The following is a 10556-nucleotide window of genomic DNA, read 5'->3' as shown; positions in this document are numbered from 1 at the left end:
CATGTGTGCTGTCTGCGGGGAAGGAACTGGACCGAATCTTGAGTTGAAGAGCCCCGAGAGGTTACCTCATTCATGTTTACCAGAAATCGCGTTGATTACTGCAAGTTAATCCAAGCACAGCGAGAATATGGTCTTGTTCCTCTTATCTCTGGTCCTGCTAAAATCCAGGTTTATTCCCTGAAAAATAACTCCACAGCTCTATTTATCTCTTGGACGTGGCTAGCTCGGCTTCAGCGGTTAAAGAGCTATGATTTAAAGCCTCTACCTCTCAAGTTGGTTTGGGCCTTGTGAATCGGATCACTGCTGCTTCTCAGGATATATGGGCATCGCAGTACTGTTTCTTACTTCCTCCGGTAAACTCTGATTAGCACTAGTAAAGGAATGGTATTCCTACCACTGATTTTATGCACTTTTCTGAAACAAGGTAGCGACGCTGCGCAAGCAGCGCGGCTTGTTTTGGTACAACTAAACCTCGGCCCTCACCGAGTGACTGGTACAGCTGTCTATATGTGACTTCCTCCAAAAGGGTAACAAAATCACTACCTCAAAACTTTCATCCGGAAGAGTAGTTATGTGGGAATCACCTGAAAATCAAAAAGATGTGGTCAAATAGTATTGTTCAGTTACACTAGAGCAATATTGACAAATTAGGACGTGGGTTTCTCAGGCGAGTGGTTAGAGCGCGAATTTACTGCCCGGAAGATCCGCGGTTCAAAACCGACCTCTGCCTCTCGACTTCCCCTTTCTAGGGTTGGGCAAACAGGCAGTATCCCAGCCCTCGTGCAACCGTCGGGCGGCATGGCAGCTAGGCACCGAAAGGGTGCTGCAGCTGAAAGATTATTTTAATTATTTATTACTTCTCATCTATGATTTATTGAAGTTCTAATTGACGCAAGTGTACTGGGTAACTGTCCCTGCGTTGTCAGTGAATTGGTTGTAACGTCAGTGTGCTTCCTTCTTGTTGGGACAAACAAACTCAGAACCTCCACAAAAATGTGAAGAGAACGGTATTTGATTGAGTAAGGCGTGAATACAGACATTTTATTAGACCTCGGTCACTGTGAACCAAGAGCTAGTTCGGGTGGCATTGAATCAACTCTGTTGGCAACTAGTCCAGATGCTGTAAGTGCACTGTAGGACCCAGTCAATCGTGATTCAACCTCCAAAATAGCATTTCCCTAGTTGCTAAAAGATGCTGGTTAGAATGGCATTAGTGTCATTTATTTTCGAAGAGCAAGGTCACAAACAGAAAAAATGAATGCAAGCGACGAATGCGGAAGGGTAACAAAAGAATATGAGATGAAAGGGAGAAACGTCTCATTCGAATTCATGCCAACTACAGTTCCATTCACATGAGATGAGTTCCAACGTATGTAAAAATTTTGATATGGAAACACGCGTCTAAAGACCAACAACCAAAAAAATCAAACAATGCTGAATGCTTTTCAAGGCGCGGTATGTGTTAGCACGATCAAGCCTCGCACATCAGGTACAAAATGTATCATACTGGGTTTGGTGTGAGATTAAATGGCAAAAATGTACATTCAGCGCCATGTGCCACGCATAAAAGTGTCATAAGTACGCAGAGAGCCCACAATGGCAAGCAAACGCAACTCACTGACTGTGACCTTAGGAAGTCCCAGTCCAATAACAGCCTTGGCGGATTGAGGAAGGCAGATCCCTCGATAAGAGATGATCATCGGTTGGTGGACCAAAACGTCGACTTTCGAACTGTCTAGTTCACGATACTCTCTAGTAGCTCACATCCAGATTTGGGATGCATTCGAAGCAATGCGGTCCTTGCTACTCAAAAATGACCTCGATGTACCCGTTCGTGCGACACTAATTCACAATGATCTACCGCCGCTGGCCGACAGTATTTCGTCGGTATTCCTTACTAGGCTTCGGCAGTGATTTGTGCCTCATTTTGCCTGAATTTATATGCGTAACTTAGACAATTCTAGGAATGAGTACAAAGTCTACGAAAGTTTGCAGAAGACCAAGAAGAATTATTGGAAAGTTTGTATTCATCAAGCACTCACTTGAGCTTCAAACAAATCCAGCACTCGTTGTCCACAAGGATCATGGGCTGGGTCTCCTCAGTGCCCTCTCGAATAGATCGCGTGATTGGCGTTTTTCCTGTATTAAGCAGCTGGAGCGCCTGTGTCCATAAGTGTCTGTCACTCCGGACGATCAGCTTTGAAAACGACTTCTCTCCCTTCATGAATCCTCTAAGTTCTTTAGTATATCTGACGCTTGTCTCATCCTGGCTGCCATCTCTGTGATGCGAGTAATTCAACTTCTCCGTAAAGAGCTGGAAAACGCCGGTGAATGTGTTCACACTCATCATTGTTTTCGCTTTCCTGATAATTTAGTTTTTGGAACCGGGTGAACTTAAATAGCCAAGATACTGGAAGGCTATTGGCTGGAAGTTTGGAGTACAATGCTATTGGTTAAGCTGAGAGATCACTGCAGTGATAAATTGGCCGTGAGCTAACACCACTCCTTTCTAACGCTTGTGAACAGATCCAGCAAGTTTTCACAAGCCAGTGTTCACTGAGATCTGGAAGAAAGATACAGTCATCTTCTGACAATTTTGGACATCAATATGTGAAATAATCCTTTATTTGAACTGCAATTTCTAGGTAGTTTCGGTGACTTTTACCGAAGACATGAAAAAACCTCATCAGCAGATAGCGATATAATTGGCCGCAGAGTAGTTGACTTCGTATAAGAAGGGAAAATTGTGTATTACTAGCTAAGGAATTCTAATCGTGAATTTTGGGGGTCTTAATATAAGTCTACACTACTGGGCGGTAGTCCTCGCACATTAGTTGGATATTTCCCCGAACGATGTGCGCAAACTGTCTGAAGATATAACAGGTCGAATTCCATCCATGATGAAGTAGAATTGTGGTCAGCACAATCAAAACAGAAACTGTCAACTGCCTCCAATCTCATGCCGTTTCCATTTTTTCTACTCATAACAGCTAGAAGGCAGATAGTTCAGTTGGATTTGGGTAGATTATGTAAGTGCCAGAATGGAATTTTGTAATTTTGGTTAAAATCTTACCAAAATGACGGAATACTATGATGAATGAACTAGGATTCGATCAAACATTACAGCCTTCGCATTTCAATGAACACGCTCGTAACCAGTCAGTCAATTTTACCCATTTCGTTATGATCTCATAAAGTCAGATGCAAGGTACGTACATTCTCATTGAACGAAGCGACTTCCAGCCTAATTAAGACGAGGTTTACTGGATCCTTAAGGGTGCCATTAGGACAGATGTCGCATTCATCATCCACTAAAATTTCTGATGTCTCCAGGAAGTGTATCCATCCAGAGGCGGAGGGATTTAGTGCATCCATCTTGCGTCCAAATGTTCTGATCTTGGTTTTAACAAACTAATTATTTGCAACCCAAGTGCAAGCTACAAAGAAACCATCGGTGAAGCTTTCAAACCGTGGTTTTGTGAGTAACAAGTCCACTAGACAGCTGCTGGGTGTCACTATTCATCTGGTGGATTTAGAGGCCATATACAATCATACTGTTTACTTCATAGTTCGTGAAGCATTATGTACTAACAGTTTAGCACTGAACGCCAGGATATTGTGAGTTGTGTAATTCGGCAGAATGCAAAGAAAACACGCGTATCAGGAGCGCACCAAGCAGCTGAACAATGGCACAATACGGCTCCGTTGTGCAAAGTTACATGGTGTATCTCGTACTACAGGAACGCATTACATTGCAAGTAGCAGGCATCTTCGAGACGGTGGACTGCTTTAAAAACTAATATGCCACTATGCCACGTTCGGGCGACCCATTTAGTCGTTATCGTCTTTCCGCACTGTCCCAAATATAGTTCAACACAGTTATCAAATCTGGAAGACAAGTTGCTCAAACAATGTGGCACGTGATTGTATGGGCGTTGCGAGCAATTATCCGTTTGGATTAGAAGCAGCACAGGTCTCCGATGACGGCAACGTGGAATATGAAACCGGGAACCGCCCAGTTTGATCTGCGCGATCCAAAAATAACACTCGGAATCCACAGGTGAAAGGATGATGAAATGTTACACCACGCAAGTATTTACCGGACGATTGTAACTCGAGATCTGTGTCACGCACCGCGTAGTGAAAAGAAGATAATCTTTCTCAATATAGCACTTGAGTCCACAACTACCACAAGGATGAAGTGATGAGTACCTTATCATCTACAGATTTCCCACCTTAGAATTTCGTACAGCTTTGATCAGAGTCTTTTAGAGTCAAATACCCGTCCGTCAACAGCATCTGGCCACTATGCAGCACATGATAAACGGAAAGTCCGGAACCTCCACATACTATCAACAACTAGTAAGTAGTTCAGAACAATGAATGATTCGCAGGACGTCGTTGGAGTACCCGTACAAAAGTGGAAGACGTCATGTAAATTCCGTGACTGAACGATAGCTGACAATGCATCTTATCCAAGTGTGAGTAAAACTGACTCTAGACAAGCCACTCATGACCGAGAAGTCTCAGGTCGAAATTCCACGGAGATTCGTCTGAACGTACTGTTTGTGATTATCAATATCATTAGAAAAAAAGTCGTACACCGGTTTCCGGTATTCCGCCCTTAAATTACTTCACTTCAAGAAAACTTGAAAGTTCTCTGTTTATATCGCGTTCGTGTGCATGTATGACTTAATTTCATCGCATGAGTGAAATTTGATATCATGCTAGTATTTTCAGTATCTTTCATCTCCGTTTTCCGTTGCTCTGTTTGGTGTAAAGGCTAGATTTCACCCATCATATATCAATATCATTCTCAATATCATTTTGAACAGGATGCCCGCACATATATCAGCTGTGAGTTTCACAAACCTCTTCACAACAATGCTCCCTCTATAGCGTCGATGTTATGCAAATTCATGTCTTTTCTTCTTTGAGGTAGTCAACATCAATGCTAAATGCGCCAGTTGGGTAGTTATTCGGAGGAAAGTGTGTTCAGGTTCCGAATAGTCTCAATATGGAACTTTCGACAGCATTCAGCGTGAACGAAGATTATCGTTTGTGAATTTTCCTCGTTAGGGAAACGTCTCCTTGCTAACGTCGACAACACACCAAAACACAGATTGTCATTTATTGATGTCGTAACAGGGATTCCACAAAGCTGCATTCGTACGGGTACTTGGCTGAGAACACCACTACAAGGCAAAGTTCAAGCTTTTCAGACAACACGAAAACTCTGTGCTTGGATCAAGGGTCGTCCATTGAGCGCAAATCAGTGACTTCCGGGTGTAGAACAGTGGAGTTAAAAATCACTTGAATGTGATCAAAAATTCTTCTGGTTCTGTCGATGTATGGTGAAGCACTCCAGAAATTGCGTGAATATTAACTAGATTCAATTTTTTGTAGCTCTCTCGGAGATTTTTGGCTGCATTGACTGTCAGAGAACTAGCTAACTCACAAGTGTTACTCAACCTCCCCTATATATTCTCCCCATAGACCAGCAAATTCACGAAGCAGACACAGGCTTGAAGTTTCGGTTTAACCCCATCCATTTGGGTCTCCAGATCTACTAAAACGCCAATCCAGGCAGTTTCTGCCGGAAACATATCGGCTTCTTCCATTAGCCATTTAGGACGCCGAGACAGCATTCTTTGCAAATCGAGCCATCACATCGAATTGCGGTAAGTTAAGCCGCCGAATTAAGCATCGATATTTTGGAGAAAATCACAAGAGAGCAAACGTCACCGTTGCATTTGATTAGTGAACAATTACTTCCAAAATTCAACAGATATTCGCATGATTTCTATCGAATGTCCGTTAGGGTGGAAAGCCACGTAACGAAGTAGTTCTCGCTGAATCGGTCTAACATAATGAGTATCTGTTTCGTTCCACTCAGCTTATTCGTTGATCATTCGACACCTTGCCATAGTGCTCCGTTTACACCAACAAAGTAATTTTTACGCAGGAAACGGGCTTCTCTGGCTTGCATATGCGTCAAAGTCCTTAAAAAATACGACCACTGGAGAATATCTCCACAGCCGCTCCTTAATTTGCATGATGTCCACATAACGTAGTTTTGATGTTTTGGAGGTGTCCGAAGCTGTGGTTGGATTGGCAGATGAACTGATTTCACCAGTCTAGATGGTTATACGGGGCCTGTCATAAACAGCCCCATTTCGAGGTCCCATCGGAGAAACATGTAAGATTTTCACTTTAAAGTTCCAAAACACAGAGAAAATTCAACCCACCGGTGAGATTTAACCAAATTACAATAAAAGTGAAACTCAGAAATCAACGGCAGAAAAACGCAGAACTGGAAGTGATAGAACACGTGGGCTCGGATGACTTTTTCTGAGGAAACCATTGGATCCAAAATGTGACGAATGTTCACATAGTGTTCGATAAGTGCTGGTTGAAGCAGGATGTCATGCAGGATCCTGGGATTTCATAAATCGAACTGCCATCGGGAGCACTTGATTGATCCCACTAAGGTACCTCCAAACGTGTAATATCCCTCACAAACCAAGTTTCATCGCAGTAAATGTAACAGTCTGACTACTAACAATGTGCATCCGAATCCCCTCGAGATTTGATTACTGGAGAATAGCTAGGACACCGCTTCTTTTTATGGCCTCAGCTAGCACTTTCGCCTTTGCGACCAACCAATAGCTTCAAAGAAATACGCATATCCATGACGGTGGACGGTTTTAAAAACTATGCCACTATGCCACGTTCGGGGCCACGTTCGGGCGAGCCATTTAGTCGTTATCGTCTTTCCGCACTGTCCCAAATATAGTTCAACACAGTTATCAAATCTGGAAGACAACTTGCTCAAACAAAGTGGCACGTGATTGTATAGGCGTTGCGAGCAATTATCCGTTTGGATTAGAAGCAGCACAGGTCTCCGATGACGGCAACGTGGAATATGAAACCGGGAACCGCCCAGTTTGATCTGCGCGATCCAAAAATAACACTCGGAATCCACAGGTGAAAGGATGATGAAATGTTACACCACGCAAGTATTTACCGGACGATTGTAACTCGAGATCTGTGTCACGCACCACGTAGTGAAAAGAAGATAATCTTTCTCAATATAGTACTTGCGTGCGAATATGGAACTATCGGGGGAGTGTGGGGAATTTGAAATTTGGGACTATGAGAATTGTATTGTCTGTTGAACGAAAAATCTAGATTCCATTCACTAGAATAGGGACTTGGTGATCCACAAATTTCCTAGAATGTGATTCGATGAGCTTCTCTGTCCTAGAAATCGATTGACAATATTTGCATTGGACGCGGCCTCGGACACGGTCGCGCGCAATAACGCATCCGATGAGAACTACACCGAAGAATGATCACTATTTATGAGAATGTCCAAACAGAAATTGCATTTACCCGGTCGATTAGTAAGCGATATTACTTGATCATTTGGGTCTCTACGAGAAGCTATATTCTTCAGTGAATTAGTGTTGTCGAGATACTGCGGTGTTAAGTCCCAATGTGCTCCCGCGTTGAGTTAATGCAGACAACGCTGGTGGGCGAAAAACCGACCACTTTCTTTGTTTCTCACTGGTAAGAATCCTGGATAACGGTACATTTTCATTCTGGATGGTGTGTGCGCGTAACTGGTTGTAAGTGAAGAAAAGTGAGTCTCCCGTGTGACGATTACCTGTCGCAGTTTGCATTCCGAATGACTCACTCTTACACCTGATAACTGTCTCTTAGTGGAACAACTTTCATCTCCAGCAGCGCATAGCCATGGGTTCTATCACCATCACCATCGTAATCATCATAACATTATCATCCTCATCATATCATCATCATCGTCATCATCCTCATCAACATCGTCATTATGATCATCATCATTATCATCATCAGCATCATCATCATTATCACCATCATTATCATCATCATCATCATCAACATCATCATCATCATCATGATCATCACCATGATCATCATCATCATCATCATCGTCATCATCATCAACGTCATCATGTGAATTTCTCAGGTTCCTATCACACGTCAATGGAAATGACTCTGGTGTTGTGCGCCACGTCAATGTGATGGTTATGTTCAATAAATTTGGTTCATATCATCCTCCTTATGAATTGATTGGAGGAGAGATGGTCAGTGACGCTGTTCCCGTGCAATGGAGGAATGCTGGCGCATTATAGGATTGGCGAATAATAAGTATGTGGAAAGTTGTTTGTTTGAAACTTGTTCGAATTAATCTGCGGAATTCAGCATCAGGCACTTGAAGAAATGCACAACAGAGAGGACGCCTTAGTTGCATTCTGTTGGTGGACAAAGACTTCCAAGTTTCAACGGATATTCGCATACCATCTATCCAGCATCTGTTAGGTAAGAATGTCACTGAGGAAAGTAGTTCTCGCTGAATCTGTTTAACATAATGGATAGCTGTTCCGTTCCACTGACCTTATTGTTTGATCATTCGACACCTTGCCATGGAGATTCTTCCAAACCGACATAGTGATTTTTACGCGTGGGAAATGGGCTTCTTTGGTTTGTTTATGCGTCGATGTCCTTGAGAAATCTAACCACCGGGGAACATCTACATAGTCGGCGCTAAATTTGTACGATGTCCACCTAACGTAGTTTTGAGGTTTTGGAGGTGTCCGAAGCTGCGGTTGGATTGGCAGATGACCTGATTTCATCAGTCTAGATCGTCACACGGGGCCTGTCATAAACAGCCCCATTTCGAGGTCCCATCGAAGAAACTTTAATGTTACAAAACACAAAGAAAAATCAACCCACTAATGATATTAAACCAAATTACAATAAAAGTGAACCTCAGAATCGCGCGGAACTGGTGGTGATGAACACGTGGGGTTGGATGACTTTCTTCTTGGGAATACGTGGTTCCAAGACCCACCGTTTATTCACTTCATTTCTGGTAATGTCTGGTCATAGCATACATAATGCTGGAAATGCAGAATCCTTAGACCTATTAGATGGGCAAAATGATTAGTGAGTGCGAAATGATAATTGATGCATTCTACACATACTTATACGCGTTTTTCGTCACTCACCTTCGACTTTATCTGAATGATTGGAAACGTCACATTCACTAAGAAGGTCTAAGATTGAGTTTTTAGTCCATTCGACCATCCAATCGATTCTTACATTTGGGATCACAATTTTATCCAACCTGCCATTGCGACGATGCTGTTTTCCTGTTTAACGACTTTTTTAAGATCGACTGCAGTTGGTTTGCTCCATGGCTTCCTTCAAAACTGCGTGATGATTCCTCACCCATCAAGGTGGATTCCAATAAATGTAGCAGTCTGGTGAATTGGTTGCCCTAGCAACTGGGCTCTTGTAATTTGGCGTATGCGTCAGAATCCACTTGAACCATGACTGTCTTTCAAATCAGTTGGCTTAACTTCTAGTGGTCTCGTGGCCAGCTTATTTCTCATCTGTTTATCAGCTAAGAGGGCGAAACTAGCTGTCTGCTGCCTCCAGACAGCGAAAAAGCGAACGCTTGGGGAAAGCAACCTGCAAAGGGCATCAAGTAAGTAACTCATATCTCATTGGGAAAAGTACATCTGCACTTGGGATCCTTACATCCTAGTGATTCATTTTGAGTTATCTTCGGTGAAGTCCATTTTTCTTGCTGAACACAGCAATAGGTTGTGCAAATACCTGTGAACTGCCAACTACCTACTAGAAGAGGTATGCACTGAATTAAGTTCATCTGCGGAGAGACTCACCTAGTCTTTAATTGGTGAATTCCAAGCATTATGCCGGAACAAAGACTCAGGATTGGAATAGTGACGGCTAGTTCAGTTCACCCAAAGAGTCAACCGTCGGACACTTGTTTCTGGTGATTGTTAATTGTTTACTTTCGTCTTCTTGTTATCCACCGAATACCTGTTGTTGTCTGTTGCTGATGGTAGATATGTGCAAGTCGGAATTGTGTGGTTTATTTCACCTTATTTGGAAGTCTACTATGAAATTCTGTGGAGATTTCGTCCTGTAAGTGAAGCCAATCTATGCTGAAAAGCCGAGAAGCACTGTGCAGCTGTTTCATCCTTATTGGGATTCATTAGCAGTGCTCATCTCACCCACAGGACGAAATCTCTACAAAAATCCCAAATCTCCTCACACTACCAACAATATATAAGTAGCTCAATGGAAGAATAGACTTCACCCGATGAGTGAAACTTCGATGTTAGAAGTCGTTGCTCGAGGAGCCAGTCAACACGTGTGACCGGGTGATGTGGATCCCGTGACTGAAGCATGAGCGGCGCTATATCCTATCTAAGTGCGAGTTAATCACACTGCTGATCAGCCACTCGTGGCCGAACGGTTAAGTGTTCAAACTACTAGCCAGGAGGTCGCGGGTTCGAGACTTTCCGGAGTTTCGTGAGATGCGCACTTGCTGATGATTCCCAATAAGGATGAAACAACTGTACAGTGCTTCTCGGCTTTTCAGCATAGATTGGCTTCACTTACAGGACGAAATCTCCACAAAAAATCCCAAATCTTCTCACACCACCAACGAAACTTCACGTGGAGGACAGCGGAATTGT

Source organism: Opisthorchis viverrini (genome assembly GCF_000715545.1).
Source record: "Opisthorchis viverrini unplaced genomic scaffold opera_v5_130, whole genome shotgun sequence".
NCBI classification, from domain to species: Eukaryota; Metazoa; Platyhelminthes; class Trematoda; order Opisthorchiida; family Opisthorchiidae; genus Opisthorchis; species Opisthorchis viverrini.
The sequence above is the reverse complement of the archived record's forward strand: the minus strand, read 5'-3'. Positions refer to the sequence as shown.